General features: G+C 40.8%; 1 long non-coding RNA gene across 1 annotated transcript; it reads right to left on the bottom strand.

Annotated features, from left to right (window-relative positions):
• Positions 1 to 5193: 5193 nt before the first annotated feature.
• LOC123384713 lies at positions 5194 to 18647 on the bottom strand. Its single transcript, XR_006596169.1, has 3 exons — positions 17718 to 18647; positions 15130 to 15256; positions 5194 to 5330 (listed from the first exon to the last, which is right to left on the bottom strand). It is a non-coding gene; the product is annotated as an uncharacterized LOC123384713 (long non-coding RNA).
• Between the last annotated feature and the right edge of the window lie 1404 nt (positions 18648 to 20051).

Here is a 20051-nt window from a genome sequence, read left to right as displayed (position 1 = left end):
TAATGGAGTGAGTTCCAGAACTGGTGTCAGGATTGACTCTCTCTACTTGTATCTTGAATAACTACTCTGAGCCTCAGTTTCCTTGTCTCCAAATTGGTAAAACTATTCCCACCTCATGGAGTTGTCTTATTGAGTAAATTTCATAATGAATATGAAAATGTTTTGGTAAAAAGTTATACAAATATGAGTTATGATTATAGTGGTCTTGACTATTGGAAAGTTCTTGGCATAAGCAGTAAGTTCTAGATTTAATTTAATTTTATATCTATTAATAATAAGCATCTTGAATTATTACTGAGAGATAATGATGACAACAGTCTTTCTTCCTTAAATAAAAAATGGTTCCTCCTTCAGGCAAAATGTGAGCACTGAAGACTATAAATAAATTATTTCTTTTTATTCTCCCAGAATATTAATGAGAATCACTAATATTATTTTTCATTCAGAACGATTGAAAGACAATGAAAAATTTTAGGCTGGGTTCCGGAAAATTAAAAAGAAAGAAAAATCATTTATGTTAGAACAAGTAGGAAATTGTAGAAATATGTAGAAAATTAAACATTATAAAAGACTGTATATTTTAGGGGCATCTGGGTGGCTCAGTCAGTTAAGCCTCCAACTGTTGGTTTCAGCTCAGGTCATGATCTCACAGTTCCTGAGTTTGAGCCCCATGTTGGGCTCTGCACTGTCAGTGCTTGGGATTTCTCTCTCCTTCTCTCTCTCGCCCTCCCTGGCTTGCTCTCTCTCTCTCTCAAAAAGTAAATAAATAAAAATGAAAAATGTAAAAGACAGTATATATTAAAAGCCATTGGCAATAATTCAGTTTAAATAAATAAAGAACAGTGATGTTGGTGATAGGTCATACCACCCTTCATACTATGTCCTGCTAATGTGTCATACGTAAAAAAATCTACCAAAAGTGTCTGAAGAGGGACTGGAATCTATTACTAACAAATTAAAAGACAGAGGACAATAATAGAGAAACTGAAAAATCTTTTATATAGGATCATGAACTTCAAAAAATGCAGAGATATTATCAAATTGGAAAATTCAAGTTTTTGAATACAGGTCTAAAAATTAAGCCTGTATCATAGAGATATTTGTTTAAACCAAAGAGGGGGAGAAAATGTCACGTGTCATTAAGATGACTTTTCCTATTTGTTGTCTTCATTATAAGGAAGATTGATATACCAGAATTTTATTTATATATAATCTCCAAAGGGAGGGGGCGTCAAAATTGAATACATCCAAATTAACGAAATAGGTTTACCTCTGAGAAGTCCATAAAATAAATTTTCTTATATTGAATGTCAACGTTCAGTGCTTTCCATTATCTGACTGGAGACTCATTTTGATTAAAGGTTGAAAATTCATCCAACAAATACTGATTTTTCCACGATTTGCTGGGAACAGCCTTAGATGTAAGGGTACAGCTGCAAATAAGATGGATGGAACTTACTTTCAAGAAGCATCTTGCTTTACTCATTCATTCCTTTGGCCAATTTGCACTGGGTACTTAGTTTTTGCCAGGGCCTGGAGTCAAAGGAAAAAATGTCAGAGCTGGTCCTAGTCCTCTTGGCACTTATAGATACATTAGTGAGAACAGTGACTGCCACCAACTGTCTTCACTGCTTGCCATGTGGCAGACACTAGGCTCAACACATAACTTTTAAAAAAGTTTTTTTAATGTTTATTTTATTTTTGAGAGAGAGTGAGAGACAGAGCATAAGCGGGGGAGGTGCAGAGGGAGACACAGAATCCGAAGCAGGCTCCAGGCTCTGAGCTGTCAGCACAGAGCCTGACGTGGGGCTCGAACTTGTGATCCATGAGTTCATGACCTGAGCCAAAATCGGGAGTTGGATGCTTAACCGACTGAGGCGCCCAGGCGCCCCAACAAATAACTTTTTATACTGATGGCCACAACACTTTGATGTTAATATTATTTCATAGATGAGGAAACCAAGGCTCAGAAATGGTTAAACAACATGCCCAAGGTCAGATAGCTAGTAAGTTGCCACTGTGAGCGTTGAACTCACATCTCATTGACTCAAACTCTATACCCGTATCCACTCTGCTGTCCCATTTCCTGCTGCTGGATCTGTTTCTGGGAAACAGCAAGAAGAGAGAACAATGGTGGCTGATGTATTTGTTGGCTAGGTACACCTCCCTAAATCCACAGGGTAAGAAGAGAGAGAAAAGGCAAAGAATTGCTCTTTAGGGTCTAACATTTGTTGGACATCTATTAGCTTCAAAGCAATTTACATACAGGATCTCATTTAATTCTTTCAATAACCTTATGAATCAGGTAATCTCCTCTGACAGATATTATTTCAGGTAGAGATGCTTTTTAAAAATCCTGAAGAACTGTTTAGGGCAGATGCAATGAATAAGGGTTTGTTTTCTTCATGCAGGTCTGGTGTTCACTCAGGAGTTCAATAATGGCAGGGTTGACATCTGGGCAATTCTTTTGCCTTTTCTTCATGGTTGCAAGATGGCTGCCACAGCTTCGGCCATTATGTCTGCATTCGAGGCAAAAGGAAGGGAAAGGGGTGGCATTAGTTTATTTGCACTTTAAAAAATTTTTTTTAAAGTGTTTATTTTTTGAGAGAGAGAGATAGAGTGTGAGTAGGGCTGGGGCAGGGAGAGAAGGAGACAGAATCCAAAGCAGGCTGCAGGCTCTGAGCTGTCAGCACAGAGCCTGACGTGGGGCTTGAACTCATAAACCATGAGATCATGACCTGAGTTGAAGTCAGACGCTTAACCCATAGAACCACCCAGGTACCCCTATTTGCACTTTTTTTTTAAACTGGAAGAGTAACATTCCCCAGAAGTCCCCTCTAACCTCAGAAGACTTCTATTTACATGCCAGAACATTGTCATGTGACTGTATCAAGCTGTAAGGGAAGTTAGGAAAGTGAGTATTTAGCCTTGCAACCATTACAATGGAAGGTGAGAAAAGAGGAGACGAAAATAAATATTGGACCGGCCAAACAAGGGGGTCTGCCAGAGTGTACCAGAGGCTAAGTAACTTGTGCCATGTCACATAGCCATTCACGCGCATCCCTGCTGGCTTCCAAAATGTGCGTTTTCACTAAATCACGGATCCTGGTCAGACTCTCCTAACAATCTATGGACGTGCTTTATGAAGAAATTAATAGACCAGATTAACTCTGATAGCCATTCATTCCCTGGCTGTGGAGTCTCAGTTACAGAGTTGTCCATGAAGGGTCTATGAGAGGAAGTATGGGAACCCGTTTAGACAAAGGAAGTACCTAAGAAGGGAGCGTTCACCTCTCCGAGGCATCTGCCTTCATGCAGATCTCCCTGGTCAGTAACCAGCTTACCAAGCCAAGATGAAGATTGCCAGAACAGGAGAGAGGAGGGGGAGCTTAGGGAGAAAATAACAGCTAACATTTATTGAACACTGAACAGCAGGTACTCATTATTGTCATATTGTCACTTTCATCATTCCATTTTTTTTAGATAGGGAAAAAGACACAGACTTCTGCAGCTGAAATTCTAACCCACCGTCTTAGCCACTATGAATCGCTTCATGTTGTCCACATGGGATAATGCCGGAGGTTCTGAGAGGCCTGACCTGTCATGGACAATACCTCCTCCGGCTTCTCACTGATCCTGACCCTCCTTCAACTGCAGACAAACGCTGTTATATCTTAATAATAAGGGTTTACGTTGTCTTGTAATTTCCTGGTTTTAATTCCCGAAGCAACCTTGGAAGTGGTTTTGGCAAAAGTGAACACCTGAGTGAAATTATGTCCTGGATCAGGAAATTATTTTCTGATCACACAGGAAATAAATACTGGAGGTGGAGCTGAAACTCGGGACATTTGATTGTAGGTCCAGTACTCAAGCAGAGCAACCAATGAGTCTAAAGATTAAATGCAGATGCCCACGGGGAGAGATAATACAGGCACGGGTAGATTGGAGTAAAAGCGATCCATGACAAAACAGGAGTGGGGGAAAGAGCAGACACCAAGCCCAAGAAAGAGAAGAGTACCGAGGTGGTGGAGGGAAGTGTTGCTGGAGACGCCAGATAGGCTTTGCCAACTTCTAACTTTCGCTAGAAAAAGTATGGACAGATGCCTGGATCAGGGGTGGAATGTGTGCCCCACCACTTGCTCCTGACATCTGCAGGGCAGGTATATTACTTGACCATGCTGGGATCCCCGTGTCCCCATCCACACAGAGCTGCAATTAACCACTGTCATTCAGATGTTATCCTGTGAAATTACACCTGGCTGCCTTTCCTACTCTGAAGGATCAAAAAGTAAAACTTGTGGCTTTCAGTCAAGAAAGGAAACTCAATGTGGTCAAGAAAAGAAGCTCCAGAGAAATCTTGATATATCCTTAGAGTACGTAGGCCTTTTTCTAGAGTAGCGAAGCCTTGGTTTCCTCTTCTAGAAAATGATGATAACAGCGCTCACTTCAGAGGGCTGTTGGAAGTGGTAAAACCATAATCCTACACAGCATTCGTTTGAATGCTTTTTTGGTCTTACTACTAGTTATAGTTACTGGGTGGCTACTGTTTCCCAGCAATATCTTTAAGTATACATAGAAGAAGACAGACTCTATTCTCTAATTTGGTTCCCAACATACAGCCAAATTCATTCATTCATTTATTTATTCACTCATCCATTCCATTCATTTATTCATTCATTCATTCATTTGAATTAGTGAGTAACCCCCACGTCACAGGCACCTTGTTGTGCATGGGAAATACAATGGTAAATAGATCGGTTGGAGCTCAGTGTCTTTCCCACAATCAGCTTCAGGGGTAATACAACTGTGTAACAGACTCCTGATTAAGATTTTTCCTTACCTTCTATTATTGGTGACTAGGACCCAAGGCTGAAAACAAAAAAGTGTGGAGTATGCAGCATTTTAAAGAGAGCTGCCAATCTTTGATTGGGATCTGATGACTCCAATCAGGGATTACATACAGGTGGGCAAAACAGGCTTTAACACTATTAGCCATGTTTCCCCCCTTCACCCAAGTGCAGGACTATTGGCTGTGTTAGGGAGGAGAGGCATACTTCCCTCCTCCAAGAGCCCAACCAGAGGATGCTCCAAGAAAGCCGTGTGTAGGGATCAAAGGTACCTGCATGGAGGACGGCCATCTTGCTTCCCTACCAGTAGCTTGCTGAGGTGCAGCAGACCATGCAGGCTGCCTGGCACTGCAGACTGGAGTGGACGGTAGTAAGGAGTTCTTGGGACAGCATGACATGTCCCCCGAACGATGTTAATTATTTTTTGCTTCTATATTCTTGAGGGCAGGAGACTTGCGAGAGCCCACTGTGCTGGACAAGTACCTAGGAGGAAAAGAGTGAGAGGAACACCTACCCCATTTGCTCAAATGGTGATCCTGAGAAGAGGGCCCCATAGCCCTTTAGGCTCCCCGTGAGGGAAACAGAAGTCAGAGAGTAAGGTGGGAGCAGAGGGTCTCCTCAGGTAGTCAGTAAGAGAACCCTCACTCAGAGAGAGGGCTGAGCATCTCTCCCCACAGCAAATATTTCTCCTCCCTGCTTCCCACCAACCTCAGGAGAGCAAGACCAAAAAGAGGGAGAGGATGTTTGTGTTTCAGGGCTAAATACAATTCTCCTTCTGCTTTAAGGGCTCTGGGATCGAGGAGAAAGAGTAGATCATGCCCCAAACTCCTATCCTAATCCCTTACATCACCAAACTAGCCTGAGTTGCATGGTAGTTAAGGAGGTGTAGAGAGGAGATGAGATTTAAATAGTGTTTAAGTGTGAAATTTTAAACTGGTCTGGACTTTTAATAACTGAAGATGTCTAGAAATTTTTACTTTATTTTATTTTTTAAATTTACATCCAAATTAGTTAGCATATAGTGCAACAATGATTTCAGTAGTTGATTCCTTAATGCCCCTTACCCATTTAGCCCATCCCCCCTCCCACACCCCCTCTAGTAACCCTCTGTTTGTTCTCCATTTTAAGAGTCTCTTATGTTTTGTTCCCCTCCCTGTTTTTATATTATTTTTGCTTCCCTTCCCTTATGTTCATCTGTTTTGTGTCTTAAAGTCCTCATATGAGTGAAGTCATACGATGTCTTTCTCTGACTAATTTCGCTTAGCATAATACCCTCTTGTTCCATCCACGTAGTTGCAAATGGCAAGATTTCATTCTTTTTGATTGCCGAGTAATACTCCATTGTACGTGTATACCACGTCTTCTGTATCCATTCATCCATCAATGGACATCTAGACTCTTTCCATACTTTGGCTATTGTTGATAGTGCTGCTATAAACATGGGGGTGCTTGTGCCCCTTCAAAACAGCACACTTGTATCCCTTGGATAAATGCCTAGTAGTGGAATTGCTGGGTCATAGGGTAGTTCTACTTTTAATTTTTTTTTAAATTTTTTTTTCAACGTTTATTTATTTTTGGGACAGAGAGAGACAGAGCATGAACGGGGGAGGGGCAGAGAGAGAGGGAGACAAAGAATCGGAAACAGGCTCCAGGCTCTGAGCCATCAGCCCAGAGCCTGACGCGGGGCTCGAACTCACGGACCGCGAGATCGTGACCTGGCTGAAGTCGGACGCTTAACCGACTGCGCCACCCAGGCGCCCCTACTTTTAATTTTTTGAGGAACCTCCATACTGTTTTCTAGAGTGGCTGTACCAGTTTGCACTCCCCAGCAGTGCAAAAGAGATCCTCTTTCTCCGCATCCTCACCAACACCTGTTGTTGCATGAGTTGTTAATGTTAGCCATTCTGACAGGTGTCAGGTGGTATCTCATTGTGGTTTTGGTTTGTATTTCCCTGATGGTGCATTTTATCATATGTTGGTTGGCCATCTGGATGTCTTCTTTGGAGAAGTGTCTACTCATGTCTTTTGCCCATTTCTTCACTGGATTATTTGTTTTATTGGGTGTTGAGTTTGATAAGTTCTTTATAGATTTTGGATACTAACCCTTTATCTGATATGTCATTTGCAGATATCTTCTCCCATTCTGTCAGTTGCGTTTAGTTATGCTGAGGGTTTCCTTCACTGTGCAGAAGCTTTTTATTTTGAGGAGGTCCCAATAGTTCGTTTTTGCTTTTGTTTCCCTTGCCTCCAGAGATGTGTTGAGTAAGAAGTTGCTGCGGCCAAGGTCAAAGAGGTTTTTGCCTGCTTTCTCCTCGAGGATTTTGATGGCTTCCTGTCTTACATTGAGGTCTTTCATCCATTTTGAGTTTATTTTTGTGTCTGGTGTAAGAAAGTAGTCCAGGTTCATTCTTCTGCATGTCGCTGTCTAGTTTTCCCAGCACCACTTGCTGAAGAGACTGTCTTTATTCCATTGGATATTCTTTCCTGCTTTGTCAAAGATTAGTTGGCCATACATTTGTGGGTCCATTTCTGCGTGCTCTATTCTGTTCCATTGATCCGAGTGTCTGTTTTTGTGCCAGTACCATACTGTCTTGATGATTACAGCTTTGTAGTACAGCTTGAAGCCCGAGATTGTGATGCCTCCTGCTTTAGTTTTCTTTTTCAAGATTGCTTTGGTTATTTGGGGTCTTTTCTGGTTCCATACAAATTTTAGGATTATTTGTTCTAGTTCTGTGAAAAATGCTGGTGTTATTTTGTTAGGGATTGCATTGAATATGTAGATTGTTTTGGGTAGTATCGACATTTTAACAATATTTGTTCTTCCTATTCAGGAGCATGGAATATTTTTCCATTTTTTTGTGTCTTCTTCAATTTCTTTCATAAGCTTTCTATAGTTTTCAGGGTATAGATTTTTCCCCTCTTTGGTTAGATTTATTCCTAGGTATTGGTATGGTTTTTGGTGCAATTGTAAATAGGATCGATTCCTTGATTTCTCTTTCTGTCGCTTCATTGTTGGTGTATAAGAATGCAACCGATCTCTGTGCATTGATTTTATATCCTGCAACTTTGCTGAATTCATGGATCAGTTCTAGCAGGTTTTTGGTGGAATCTTTTGGGTTTTCCATATAGAGTATCATGTCATCTGCGAAGAGTGAAAGTTTGACCTCCTCCTGGCCGATTTGAATGCCTTTTATTTCTTTGTGTTGTCTGATTGCAGAGGCTAAGACTTCCAATACTATGTTGGATAACAGTGGCAAGAGTGGACATCCCTGTCTTGTTCCTGACCTTAGCGGGAAAGCTCACAGTTTTTCCCCATTGAGGATGATTTTGGCATTAGGTCGTTCATATATGGCTTTTATGATCTCAAGGTATGATTCTTCTATTCCTACTTTCTTGAGGGTATTTATCAAGAAAGGATGCTGTATTTTGTCAAATGCTTTCTCTGCATCTATTGAGAGTATCATGTGGTTCTTGTCCTTTCTTTTATTGGTGTGATGAATCATGTTAATTGTTTTGTGGATATTGAACCAGCCCTGCATCCCAGGTATAAATCCCACTTGCTCGTGGTGAATAATTTTTTAATGTATTGTTGGATCTGGCTGGCTAATATCTTGTTGAGGATTTTTGCATCCATGTTCATCCCGGAAATTGGTCTGTAGTTCTCCTTTTTAGTGTGGTCTCTGTCTGGTTTTGAAATCAAGGTAATGCTGGCTTCATAGTAAGAGTTTGGATGTTTTCCTTCCATTTCTATTTTTTGGAACCGTTTCAAGAGAATAGGTGTCAACTCTTCCTTAAATGTTTGGTAGAATCCCCCTGGAAAGCCATTTGGCCCTGGACTCTTGTTTTTTGGCAGATTTTTTATTACTTATTTGATTTCTCTACTGGTTATGGGTCTGTTCAAATTTTCTATTTCTTTCTGTTTCAGTTTTGGTAGAGTATATGTTTCTAGGAATTTGTCCATTTCTTCCAGATTGCCCATTTTATTGGCATAAAATTGCTCATAATATTCTCTTGTTATTGTTTGTATTTCTGCTGTGCTAGTTGTGATCTCTCCTCTTTCATTCTTGATTTTATTTATTTGGGTCCTTTCCTTTTTCTTTTTGATCAAACTGGCTAGTGGTTTATCAATGGCGTTAATTCTTTCAAAGAACAAGCTTCTGGTTTCATTGATCTGTTCTACTTTTTTTTTGTTTTGTTTTTGGTTTCGATAGCATTAATTTCTGCTCTAATCTTTATTTTTCCTGTCTTCTGTTGTTTTTGGGTTATATTTGCTGTTCTTTTTCCAGCTTTTTAAGGCCTAAGGTTAGGTTGTGTATCTGAGATCTTTCTTCCTTCTTTAGAAAGGCCTGGATTGCTATATACTTTCCTCTTATGACCGCCTTTGCTGCATCCCAAAGGTTTTGGGTTGTGGTGTTATCATTTTCATTGGCTTCCATATACTTTTTAATTTCCTCTTTAACTTCTTGGTTAGCCTATTCATTCTTTAGTAGGATGTTCTTTAGTTTCCAAGTATTTGTTACCTTTCCAAATTTTTTCTTGTGGTTGATTTCGAGTTTCATAGCATTGTGGTCTGAAAATATGCATGCTATGATCTCGTTTTTTTGTACTTATTTAGGGCTGATTTGTGTCCCATATATGGTGTATTCTGGAGAACGTTCCATGTGCACTGGAGAAGAATGTATATTCCGTTGCTTTAGGATGAAATGTTCTGAATACATCTGTTAAGTCCATTTGGTCCAGTGTAGCCTTCATAGCCATTGTTTCCTTGTTGATTTTTTGATTAGATGATCTGTCCATTGCTGTGAGTGGGGTGTTGAAGTCCCCTACTATTATGGTATTACTATCAATGAGTTTCTTTGTTTGTGATTAGTTGATTTATATATTTGGGTGCTCACACATTTGGAGCATAAATGTTTACAATTATTAGCTCTTCTTGGTTGATAGACCCCTTGATTATGATATAATGCCCTTCTGCATCTCTTGATACAGTCTTTATTTTAAAGTCTAGATTTTCTGATATAAGGAGGGAGATTAAGGCAAAAGAGAATGATTTAAGAATTTGAGAAATCAGTGACTCATTAAAAAGGAACAACATCAGAATCATATGGGGTCCCAGAAGAGGAAGAAAGAGAAATAGAGATACAAGACTTTCTTTTGTTGACCATTAGCATGATAGATAGTTCTCCATCCCCTTACTTTCAATCTGAAGGTGTCTTTAGGTCTAAAGTGGGTCTCCTGTAAGCAGCATATAGATGGATCTTGTTTTCTTATCCATTCTGTTACCCTATGTCTTGATTGGAGCATTGAATCCATTGATGTTTAGAGTGAGTACTGAAAGGTATGAGTTTATTGCCATTATGTTTCTTGTAGAGTTGGAGTTTCTGGTGGTGTTCTCTGGTCCTTTCTAGTCTTTGTTGCTTTTGGTCTTTATTTATCTGGTTTTTTTTTCACCTTTTCTCCCCTCAGAGAGTCCCCCTTAAAATTTCTTGCAGGGCTGGTTTAGTGGTCACAAACTCCTTTATTTTTTGTTTGGGATGCTTTTTGTCTCTCCTTCTATTTTGAGTGACAGCCTTGCTGGATCCAGAATTCTTGGTTGCATATTTTTCTGATTCAGCACATTGAATATATCCTGCCACTCCTTTCTGGTCTTCCAAGTTTCTGTGGATAGGTCTGCTGCAAACCTGATCTGTCTTCCCTTGTAGGATAAGGACTTTTTTCCCCTTAATGCTTTCATGAGTCTCTCCTTGCATGAGTATTTTGTGAATTTGCCTATGATATGACTTGCTGATGGTCGGTTTTGTTGAATATAATGGGAGTCCTCTGTTTCTTGAGTTTTGATGCCTGTGTCTTTCCCAGGTTAGGAAAATTTTACACTATTATTTTTTCACTTAACCCTTCTACCCCTATTTCTCTTTCTTCCTCTCCTAGGACCCCTATGATTCTGATGTTGTTCCTTCTTAATGAATCACTGATTTCTCTAATTCTTAAATTGTTCTCTTTTGCTTTAATCTCCCTCCTTTTTTCTGCTTCATTATTCTCCATAAGTTTGTCCTCTATTGCTGATTCTCTGTTCTGTCTCATCCATCCTTGCCGCCATGGCCTCTATTCGAGATTGCGCTCAGTTATAGCATTTTTATTTCATCCTGACTACCTTTTACTTCTTTTATCTCCACAGAAAGGGATTCTAATCTATTTTTGACTCCAGCTAGTATTCTTATTATCATGATTCTAAATTCTGGTTCAGACATCTTGCTTGTCTGTGCGTTGGTTAAGTCCCTGGCTGTTGTTTCTTCCTGCTCTTTCTTTTGGGGTGAATTTCTTCATTTTGTCATTTTGAAGGGGGAAAATGAATTAATGAGGTAAAAAAAATTAAAATAAAAAAATTAAAGTTAAAAAATATTAAAATTAAAAACCAACACACACACACACAAAATCAAATATATGATGCTAACTCATATGTGTGTTTTGGACTGGGTGTTAGAAGGGGCTTGATAGATTAGAGAAAAAAAGGGGAAAGAAAAAAAAAGAAATCATTTGAAAATTTGAGAAAATGAATACACTGTTATAGACTAAAATGAAAGATGGAAGTAAAATAGAATTTTAAAACATTTACACAAAAGTAAAAAATATAGTTGAACAAAATTAAAGAAAAATATTTTTAGTAAAAATTGAAAACAAAAATGATTTTTTTATCTTTCTGTATTTAAGAAAAAGAAAAGGAAAAAGAAAAAGAAAGAAAAAAATCGAATAGATGGACTGGTGAACAGACTTAAATACATCTGAAATTACTTTGTTTTCCCCTAGAAATCAAACTATGAAGTACTTTATAGTCCGTAAACTAAGCAGGCGGAGAGACTTGTGTTCCTAAAGAGCGAGGTTGGCCCAGTTGGGCCGGGCTCAGTGTAACGGCTCCGCTATCCACTAGATGGCGCTGCTAGCCTATTGGGGTGGAGAGTTGTGGTGCTTGTAGGTGTGGACGCCCATGCGTGGGAGCGGTGAAAATGGCATCACCCAGCTACCCAGTCTCTAGTATCAGAACTCTGTTCTCCCTGATCACCAATCGTGCATCCGTCCTTTGTCTTCAGCTTCTGTCCACTCTCCGTTTTTGCCCAGTCCGTGACCAAGCCCCAGGCAGCACCTCCCTCCTGAGTTTTGTCTCAGATGCAGCTGTTTTTCCTGACCCCTTATTTCTGAGGGACTGCAGCCTTGACTGGCTCCACCCCTCTGTGGGAGGGTCTCACTGAGCAATGGCCAGGTGCCAGCTGCACCCAGGAAAGTTTGCAGGACTGTGTTGCTGTTGATACCCAGAGACTGTGACCAGGTGCCAGCCCACCCCAGAAAAAATTTGCAAGATAGTGTAGCAGCAGCTTTTCAGGGATTATGGAGAATCACAACACACATCTGGCACCAGGCTTCACCCCAAATGACCTTGTTCCAGCACCAGCGAATGTAGTTGTTCTCCTGGGTCCACTGGGGCCTTGCCTTTGGGGGACCTACACAACCTCTACCAGTTGTCCTCCCAGCAGGGGAACTGGCTCTCCCCGTGTGGCCTGAAGAACCCCGGACTCCACTCTGCTCCTGGGGATTCGCCCGTCCCACCAGAGTGCCACCAGGTATCGAGCTGCAGAGTTTCAGACTCTGTGCTCCCCATGTTTATCGTCTTAATGGAATTTAAACCCTCTCCTTTCTCCTTTCTCCCTTTTTAGTTCAGTCCCTGCAGCTGTTTCCACTTTTCCACTTTCTCTCCAGCTGCTTTTGGGGGGGTGCTTTTCCCGTATTCTCCCCACACCCCCATCCTCTCTCTGCACACAAAAGCAGCCCCCTGCCCTCCGTGGCTTCTTTCTCCCCCAGTTCACCTCTCTGCGCTGTGTACCTGCTGAATTCTGTGGTTCAGGTTGTACAGATTGTGTTAATCCTCAGATCTGGTTTCTAGGTGTGCAGATGGTTTAGTGTTGGTCTGGCTCAAGATGTCTAGAAATTTTAAACTGGTCTGGACTTTTAATAACTGAAGATGTCTAGAATGTTACAGAATCTGTCCAAGATGTCCCTAAGTATTTCAAAGGACATTCTAAAGAGTTGAACTGAAGGCAATAATTGTAAAAATATAAATGTTTAGTTTTCTATTTCTATGTCCCACTGAAAGGGTACTTCTAGTTAGAAGTGTATATTGAGTTATACATTGAATTGCTGCGGAACCAAGGATCACCTGTAGGTGGAGCCACACACCTTTCCCCAAGTCATATCATTTTGAGTTGGGAGTTAGTTAACTTTGTAGCAGTTGATGCCAAATCTGTTTACATCTTTGGGTATTACCTGAGAGCCTGTACAAGTATAGATTCCTGGGCACCAGAATCACAGAGATTCCAGTTCAGGACGTCTGCACAGGGCCCCAGCAATGGAGATACATGTTTGAGAATAGGCTGTATTTGAGAATCACTGCCCTTGGAGAGCTTCTAGCTTCTAACCTTTGTGCTGACTTTGGGGAGACATATCACTAATTCTGCCTGATGAGTTTGCTTATCATTCTCATGAGGAGCAGGATTTGTTACTTATGTTTCTTCACAAGACCAAACACCATCCTCAAAAATCTGTGCTTGATTTTAGGTTTCTATAAATCGGGGCTGCCTCTTCTCTATTGATTAAGCCATAACATTGATGTTTGGATTATAACAAAAGAAAAGTCAAGACCCCAGAGACTGAGGACAGCCAAGGAGTTTTGTTCTCCTTTTACTTCTTGTCCAATAAAACTTCAGAATCTGCACTGTTCCTACTTTTGACCAGAAGGTGGTGTGGGACAGTAGAGAAAATATGTTTATGTTTCTACATGGTTGTTAGGGCTTTCTAAGCAGTGAAATGAGACTTTGGTTTTAGGACCAGACTGGAAAGTTAAAGCATGGTTAAGTAACCAACAGACCTCAGGAAAGGTTTAGAAACTTGTCTCTTTCTCTGTGTTTACTCCTCAAAGGGGGATAAAACCCTTGGTTATAAATGCCAGTTTGCCTCATCTACTCCTTGGGGGACATTTATTACATTATGAAGGGGAAAAACTGAAGGGGAAAAGTTTCACCTTCTCCTCCCAAAGGGAATACATAGACTTTAAGGAGCTTGGGTTTCTCTCCCTCTCTGGAGTGGAGGAGGCAATATGTATACAAATTCTCAGATTTATGTTATCAGGGCTCTTCCCCTGCTGGTGAGGGTCTCATGGCACCACCTCAGAAGGGGAAAGACTTGGTGCATGAGGAATGGAGACAGCTACTGCTGTAAGTAATAATGATTGTTTTGATCCAATGACCTCCTGTTTGCATTCAGGATAATAGAAATCGATATAAATATTAGAAGCCTATCAGCTGGTAGTCTGAAGAGTGTTAGTGCTCCAGAGATGGCCTATTTTACTCATTGATGGGGGCTATCAGGAGATGGGTTGCCCAGGTTTTCAGCTGAGCCTCTTTGTGCACAATGGTGTAATATCTAATGTAGGAGTGAGGAGGCAGAGGAGGGGCATGTTCTCACACTTCTGTTTGTTTCCATCAGCAAAGAAATAAAGAGCTCATAGTGATATGTAATCACTATCTTTCTTTGCCATCTTGGGCATTTTATGTTTATTTGTCATATATGGCATACAGGGGTGTGCTGGTAACTGTTTAACAATCAGCTCTCTGGGAGAAGGGAGCAGTGGGGAAGCCCTGATTTGTAGTGTTTGCCAATATCTGTGGTGTAAATACTCCTACCCTGATTGATTTCAGGCTGCCAAGATATGTCAACCAGCTTGCAAAATTCCTGAAAATTTAACAATAGACCCTCCAAAACTGATATGAGCCAACTGTTTCACAACGCCGACATATGGCAAAAACAAACAAATAAAACAAAATGGAACGTATACATCAAAGAGCAAGCAATAAAAGAGAATTCCAAATATGTGTGGATGGTCCCCCTCCAAGACTTGAAGTTTAATTGCTACTCCCCTTCCTTGCTACCTATTCAGTGTGGGCTGTGCTCAGTGACTCTTTCCAAAGAATAGCATAGGGAACGGGAAAAATAGTGTCTTAACAGTGGTGAAACCTGGCAAACACTAGTTTAACCAGGTGATGAAAGTTAACATCATCATGTCATGTGATATGGTGTCATGCAAATATGTACCCCCTAATTTGATGTAATTAGAAGGATAATTCACATCTTTAGTTTCCAGAAAACCCATCTTAAAAAAAAAAAAAACCTGTAATCCCAGGCTCATCATGAGAAAAACATGAGACAAATGCAAATTATGGGGCATTCTATAGACTACCTGGACAGTCTTCTTCAAGACTTTCAAGGTCATGACCACCAAGGAAAGACAGAGAAACTGTCACGGAGACCAGAAGAGACTCAGAAGACATGACAGCTCAATGCAATGTGGTTTTCTGGATTGGATCCTGGAACAGATAAAAGATATTAATGAAAAAAGAAATGAAAGCAAAATAAAATCTAGAGCTCAGTTAATAGCAAGGTACAAATTTCAGTTCCTTGGTTTTGACAAATCCACCTTGACAATGTAGGATATTCACAACGACAGAAACTGGTTGAGGGGTGTACAGGAACTCTGTAGTATTTTTGCAACTTTTCTGAAAATCTTAAGTTATTGCATAATAAAAAGTTATACTGAGATTAAATTTTTTAATGTTTATTTATTTTTGGGAGAGAGAAAGAGAGACAGAGCATGAGCAGGGGTGGGGCAGAGAGAGAGGGAGACACAGAATGCAAAACAGGTTCCAGGCTCCACACTGTCAGCACAGAGCCCAACATGGGGCTTGAATCCATGAGCCATGAGATCATGACCTGAGCCGAAGTTAGACACTTAACTGACTGAGCCACCCAGGCACCCCTAAGATTTTTTTTCTTTTAAAGCAAGCATGATAGGGGAGAGATGGATGAACAGGTGGAACATAGAGGATTTTTTTTTAAGTTTTATGTATTTATTTTGAGAGAGAAAGAGGGAGAGCACGGCGTGGGCGGGGCAGAGAGAGAGAAAATCCCAAGTAGGCTCTGTGCTGTCAGTTCAGAGCCTGACGTGGGGCTCAAACTTGAACTCACAAACTGGAGACCATGATCTGAGTTGAGCTCAAGAGTTGGAGAGCCACCCAAGGACCCCTAGCACAGAGGATTTTTAAGGCAGTAAAACCATTGTCTCTGATGCAGTGATGGTGGATACATGTCATTATACATCTGTCCCAACCCATGGAATATAAACAACACTGAGAGTGAACCCTACTGTAAACTGTGGACTTTGCGACATGTCAGGTGTAGGTTTATCGATTGTAACAAATGCAACATCTGTGGGGGATGTTAACAATTGGGGTGGTAATTGTGTGCAATGCAGACAGGGTGTGTATAACACTCTCTACTTACTGCTTAATTTTGCTATGAACCTAAAACTTCTCTAATACTAAAGTCTATTAAACAGCAACAACGACAGCTGATCAAGCATGATTTCTGAATAGAAATCACTTTTAATGGCATCGTAGGTTTTTTCCCTCATAATAGGTGTATATGGTCTATCTCTGAAAGGGCAGCATTCTCGTGTCCTCATTCTGAGGCATTGGTAACAGAAAGCAGTGGTTCTCAAAGCTCTCTGGCCATACATACAGGTCTTTCTTTGGAGGCCTTTTAGAACCCTTTCATCCTTTGAAGTAAATTCCTTAAGTCAAAAAAGCACTTGCTTCTTCTTCTTGTGTTCTTTTGGATATTTTCAGAACGTGTTCATTTTTTATACAAGTAGAAGTCTAGACACTGGGGTTCAACTGTGTGTTTATACATCTCAGGTTGTCATCAGATAGATATGACCAACTTGATTTCCAATCATTTCAAATGAGTAACTCATTTGAATGAGATATCTCATAGCCATGAATGGTCATCTCATGTCTCTGTGAGCTGAATACATAGGAGAGGAAATAAGGGCAAAATTTCATAGAGATTTACTCCCTTAAGGTCTCTGAGAAACTAATGGAGCTACAACACACACCCATCTTCACTCCCTGACAAGCAAACACTACTTCATGTTCCGTTGGGTGAGAATTGAATGTTCCACGGGTCTGACCCATGGCCCGACAGAGGAAAACTGAGCCTCAGTGATCCGCTCAAGGTGACTCAGCTAGTGACAAAGGCGAGTCCCTGGGCATCTTGTCTCCCACACCAGGGCTCCCGCCATTACACGCAGGTGTTCAAAATACATCACAACACAAGGAAGAACCGCAACAGAGTTGTCGACTGAATAACGCTGAAAAGAAAAATGAGTATCTCCATGGCACCTAAACAAGCATCGTTTTGTTTTCCACAATAACCATGTCTGGGAAACCATCATTTATCAATATCCTGACTTCTATAGCTGCTTAGTCTTTCTTGAGCAAAAATCTTTAAAATATACTCTAAAACTTTGCTTTTGGCTTTAATTATCCATCCACCTGCCTCCATTTGGGAAGAATGTAATATCTCTTTTCTTCCCCCTTCCCTAATTCAGAAATGGCTGGTGAACTAAGGGTTGGTCTGCATACTGAGGCTCCAGAGAACAATTTCAGGCATAGGATGACTCTGTGTAGATAGAAAAGGAAGGCAGACTATGTCTCCTCCCTCGAAAGCATCCCTTGAAATGAATGAAGCAACAGAAAAGATGGCGGCTCTGAGAACGTGAATAAAAACAATACTAAATTCCCAGAGAGGGAAATAGTGGCTGGGTCACAAAGTGGAGGAAAAATGGCAGCTCAGATGGACGGGCTGAGCACTGCAGTGAGGGAGGCTCTCTTGTGTTTGTGTCTCACTCACACATTCTCTGCCAGTGTAAATCAGAAACAGGAGTATAAGCTCAGCCCTGACTGGAGGCCAAAGAAAAACGATACTCACATGCAGTTGGGGTGGCAAGCAAACAACAGGTGAGGGCAAACCTCTTCATTCCCCTCTTCTTGTCAAGGAGTAGATGATTAGATTATAGTATTGTAGCATTCAGGGCAGAGGTCCAGACAGGATCTTTGAAGGCTGTTACGGATTGTGGGTCTCTCAAAATTCCCATGTCGAAGTCTTAACCCTCAGTGCTCCAGGATGCAACCTTACTTGGAAGTAGGATTGCTGTGGATGCAATTAGATAAGATGAAATGATACTGGACTATAGTTATCCCCTAATCCAATATGGCTGGTGTCCTTATAAAAAGGGGAGATTTTGGCACAGGCACACACAGAGGGGCGATGCCATGTAAAGATGAGGCGGGGATTGGGGGAGGCTTCTACCAGCCAAGGAACACCAAAGATTGCTAGCAAAGCACCAGAATCTAGGGGAGAGGCACAGAACAGATTCTTCCTTATAGGTCTCAGAGGGACTCAACCCTGCCCATCTCTTGATCTTGGATTTCTAGCTTCCAGAACCACAAGACAATCAATTTCTCTTGTTTAATCCACCCAATTTGTGGTACTTTGTTAAAACAACCCTAGGAAACTAATAGAGAGACCAGTTGCCTGGTAAGGAATTGGAAAGATTGAGAAGAATATAGAATGCCGAAGAGTCGGCGTTCTGAGGTATGGTCCCCTCTCCTCCTTAAACTCACCAGGAGAGCAACTAAGAACTGGAGTTTAGCCTCTCCTCCTGACCAACTACCCAGGGCAGATGTGAAGATCCACATACCATATTAGTGTCATAAACTATTAGAACTGGTGAGAGATATCGGTAATATTAGCGAAGATCATTCAAGCTTTAATGTCCCCTATGCCAGCAATAAAAAACTAAAAAAATATATATAATGGAAAATAACATGATAGCATTGATTCATAACACACCTAGCAGTTTATTTGACAAAAAATGCATGAGGGGTGCCTGGGTGGCTCAGTCAGGTGCCTGACTTCAGCTCAGGTCATGATCTCATGGTTTGTGAGTTGTAGTCCCGCGATGGGCTCTGTGCTGACAGCTCGGAGCCTGGAGCCTGCTTTGGATTCTGTGTCTCCCTCTCTGTCTCTGCCCCTCCCCTGCTCATGCTCTGTCTCTCTCTGTCTTTCAATAATAAATAAATGTGAAAAAAAATTAAAATTAAAAAAATGCCTGAGATCTTTACAGTGCGTAAAATTTTATTAAAGAACATAGACAAATATCTGAATACATGACTATACCATCACGTTCACAGATGGGATGACTTAAAATTATAATGGTATCAAATCTCCTAAAATTAATGTATAAATTAAATACACTTCCAAAAAATTCCGGCATTAGTTTTTGATAAAATGGAAAGATTAATTTTCAAATATGTGGCTAATATCAAAAGTCAATTCAGTTTTTGAAAAGGTGAGCAAATAAGGGGAATTCCTTGGCAGATATGAAGACACACTAACAAGCCATGGTAAGGAAAAGGGTACTGGTACAGGAATAATCAACTACAACAATGGGAAAAAAGGGAAAGTTCAGAAGAAGATACACATGTCTAGGAACTTGATATATGATAGAGATGGCAAGACAAATAAATGCAGAAAGGACACATTCTAAAGAAGCTGATCTTGGTAAAGGCCAAGTGAGATCCCTACCTCACATCATACACACAGGTGGTGGTGCTTTTAGATAATTTGATACTTAAATGTGAAACAGGGGAACCTGGGTGGCTCAGTGAAGCCTCTGACTCTTGCTTTCAGCTCAGGGCATGATCTCACAGTTTGTGAGACGGAGCCCTGTGTCGGGCTCTGTGGCTGACCATGTGGAGACTGGGATTCTTTCTCTCCCTCTCTCTCTCTCTCTCTCTCTCTCTCTGCTCCTCCCCTCATACTCTTTCTCTCTGTAAATAAATACATATTTAAAAAAGGGCATTAAATGTGAAACATAAACCTGTAAGGTAATGAAAAAATAAGAGAATTTTTGAATGAGATTGACATCTAAAATATGTGAAGTATTTCTGCAAGTCAACAAGAAGAAGGCACGAAAACCAACACAATGGTTAAGACTTGAATAGGGGAGCCAGAATGGGACACTTAAGTGACTTACAATAGAGGAAAAGAGTTCAATCTCCCCAATCGTCATGGAAATGCCCAATTTAAGCAGCAACGAGACACCACGTTATATCTGTCAGTTGAACAAATCAGATTTTCAGAGACTATGAAGTTTGACAAGGATGGCAAGGATATGAGAAAACAGAAGTTCACATTTCAGGCGCTGGGAGTATTCACCGGATCAACATTTTAAAGACTAATCTGGCAAGTAATATGGCA

This window comes from Felis catus, chromosome B1 (assembly GCF_018350175.1).
Source record: "Felis catus isolate Fca126 chromosome B1, F.catus_Fca126_mat1.0, whole genome shotgun sequence".
Taxonomy (NCBI): domain Eukaryota; kingdom Metazoa; phylum Chordata; class Mammalia; order Carnivora; family Felidae; genus Felis; species Felis catus.
Note: the sequence above shows the minus strand (reverse complement) of the source record. Positions and strands in the feature narration are given on the sequence as shown.